The sequence below is a fragment of the Elephantulus edwardii genome, unplaced genomic scaffold (assembly GCF_000299155.1).
Source record: "Elephantulus edwardii isolate Elephantulus edwardi_28Jun2011 unplaced genomic scaffold, EleEdw1.0 scaffold00149, whole genome shotgun sequence".
NCBI classification, from domain to species: domain Eukaryota; kingdom Metazoa; phylum Chordata; class Mammalia; order Macroscelidea; family Macroscelididae; genus Elephantulus; species Elephantulus edwardii.
In genome coordinates this window covers 4,546,788-4,550,029 of record NW_006399899.1, presented here as the reverse complement: position 1 = coordinate 4,550,029, position 3,242 = coordinate 4,546,788, and positions in this window count along the sequence as shown.

Genomic DNA, 3,242 nt, shown 5'->3' with positions numbered 1-3,242 from the left:
TAATTGGGATGGGAGTGTCAGAGACAGTGCAATTGGCACAGGACAGAGCGGAGTTTAGGGCTGTTGTACATAGGGTCGCTATGAGTCGCAGGCAACTCGACAGCACATAACAACAACAACAACAACAACATTCTTTCCTAGCAAATTCCTACATATCTTAGGCTAAGAGCAACTTCCTCAACTTCTTTGACTCCACTTGCACCATAGCCAAAACAAAACACTAACTGTGAAGTCAGTTCTGCCTGATGGTCATGCCCTGTGCTGCAGAGTAGACCTGCTCCAGAGAGTGTTGTACACAATCAGAAGCAGATTGCCAGGTTGTCTTCTGAGGCTTTTCCAGGGGGTTTCAAGCTTCCAGCCTTTCAATTAGTAGGCAAGCTCTTAATCATTTGGACCTCTCAGGGACCATGCTAGAGCCTATCTTATTGCCCTCTTGGCCCATACACCCTTACCATTTAACATATGGCATTGTAAATGCCTGTTTAAAAGCCTGCCTCTGTATTTTTATTTGAGTTCAAGAAACTTTTCTGTTTGGTCCAGTGCTGTGTTTCTCCCTCACCTAGTAAAGTGTTTGACCTAGAAAGCACTCAATATTTTGTAAGTGGCCAACTTTGTCTCTCAGCTGATTTTGCACTCTTCTGGGACCCATCTCTATTTACTCTTTCCACTCCTCTCTGTAGCTCTGCATTTAAGCTATCAGTCCCTTGCTCCTATGAGCAAGACTTCTAAATCTGACCATTTCTTACCAGGTCAACTCCACTGCCATTAATACTTGGAGAAATTTCCCTCAGTAGTTCAGAGAGTTTTCAAAGCTGTTAGAGAAAAGTAGAAATAACTTCCTGGAAATAAATAAAAATCATGGTGTCTGTGTAGAGCAAAATGGAGAGGTAGAAAGGGCGAGAGGTGGGCTTACAGATCACTGAGTCTCTTTAGTCTACTTGTTATGAGACATTAAGTCCACCATGACTCATAGTAACTACATGAACAAGAGGTCTAAACCTTGCTCTATCCTAAACTATCCTAATTATCTCCAAAACTCTCAATTCCATTTTTACAGTCACTGTATCAATCCATCTTGTTGAAGATCTATTCGACTTTTTACTTCTTCCTGTATGATGTCTTACATTCTGAAAATGTGTCAAAAGTATACCAATTGACTGTGTTTGCCTCTAAGGAACACCTTGGCTACACTTCTTTCAAGACAGATTTGTTTATTCTTTTGGAAGTCCATGGAATATTTAGTACTTGTTGCCAGCATCTCAATTCAAAGGCATGATTCTTCTTTGATCATTATATTCATTGTTTAACCTTCTGATGTATAGCAAGTAATTGAAAATACCATGGCTTAGATCCACCTTAGTCTTTAAACTCACATCCTTGTTCTTTGGCATGTTAGAGAAGTCCTTGACAGACTTTCCCTATGCAATACATATTTTGAATTCTTGACTGCTGCTGCCAAAGGTATTGGTTATTAATTCATTTAAAAATGAAATCATAGCCAACTTCAATCTTTCTCCATCTAGCATAATGTTGAGGATTTTTCTTGATGTTGAAATGTAATCTATACTGAAGACTGTTGTCTTTGATCTTCTGTGGTAAGAGATCAAGTCTTTTTCACTTTCTGCAAGCAAAGTTGTGTCATCTGCCTAATGCAGATTTTTGATGAGTCTTCCTCCAATCCTGATGTCATACTCTCATTCATGTAGTTCAGATTCTGATATTATTTGCTGAAAATAAAAATTGAATAGGAACAGAAAGAGGATATAAACCAGAAACACACTCTTCCTGATTTTAAGCCATTCATTGTTCTCTTGTTCTGTTCAGACAATGGCTTCTTGATCTGTGCATAGGTTTCACATGAGCATGGTTAAGAGTTTTGGGTATCCCATTCTTCATAATGTTGGATATAATTTATTATGATTCATATAGTCAATAAAATACAAGTAAACATCTTTCTCTTATTATCTACGTTCAGCCAAAATTCATCTAACAATAGCAATAATATGCCTCATTCCTTTTCTATATCCATCATGAAGTTCTGGAATTTATCTGTTAATCTACTTACTGTCCCAGTCATGTTTTAGTAATTGTCACCAATATTTTACTTGCATGTGCTATTAATGATATAGTTTGGTGGTTTTTTGTTTTTGTTTTTCACTTTATTGGATCACTTCTTTTTTACAATATCACATTTTTCCAGCCAGTTGTCCAGATAGCTGCCTGTCTTAGTAAAGGCTAGTGAGCACATCCAGGGCTGCATTTCTTTATTAAAATATGTCAATAGGTAGTTCTACTTCTGGTACCATTGTTTCTTTGATGCTATGTTATTTCCTGATAAGATGCAGTGTGGACAAATTCATTTCAGTAGAGTGATTCTGTGTATTCCTTATATTTTCTTTTGATGCTCCCTGCATAATTCAATATTTTGTCCATAGAACCCTTCAGTACTGCAACTAGAGGCTTGAATTTCCAAAAAACACCCAAAGAATAAATTTTACCTGTTTAATCAATGGCACTAGGGATTTCTTAAGCCAAAAGGGAACAGGAGGGCACCTGCCATGGTTTTCCAGAGAACAACATTCACCTCGCTTGAGCCTTTGGACCAAAAGAGTAGCACCAATATACATGCCCTTGAGAGAACATTTCCTTCCCCTGGAACATTACACAATTATAACGAAGTAACATCTACCAAGAAAATATTCCTACAATGTCAAGAAAGTAGCAGGAAGTTTCAAACATTATGGAAAAGCCAAAATAAACTTTCTCCAGAAAAAAACCCACAGAGCATGTTATAAATGGGGGAAAAATACCCCAAATACAGAGAGCTAGAAGAAATATGTTGATGCAGAGTTATTTAAACAGCTATAGAAGAAGGTGCAAATGATGGAAGAAACAATGGAAGGCATTAAGAAAGCAAATGTTTCAGGGGCAGGGAACCAGAAGAAATAGATTGATGAGGAGCAAGTTGTACAACTATGGAAGAAAATAAAAAAGATAGAAGAAAGACTTGAAACAATAAATAAAGAGGTACAAGAACTTAAAAACCATAACAAGAAAGAAAGGGTACAGCCAACACAATACTGGAAAATAACAGAAAAGCATAAAAAATGCAGTCCAGAATAATAAGGCCGATAAGGCAGAAGTGTTCAACATGTTGGAGGGCGAAAATGTAGAACAAAAACAACTATGAAATATCATCTCACCCAAGTCAGAATAGCAAAATTTAACACAACAGCAAGCAA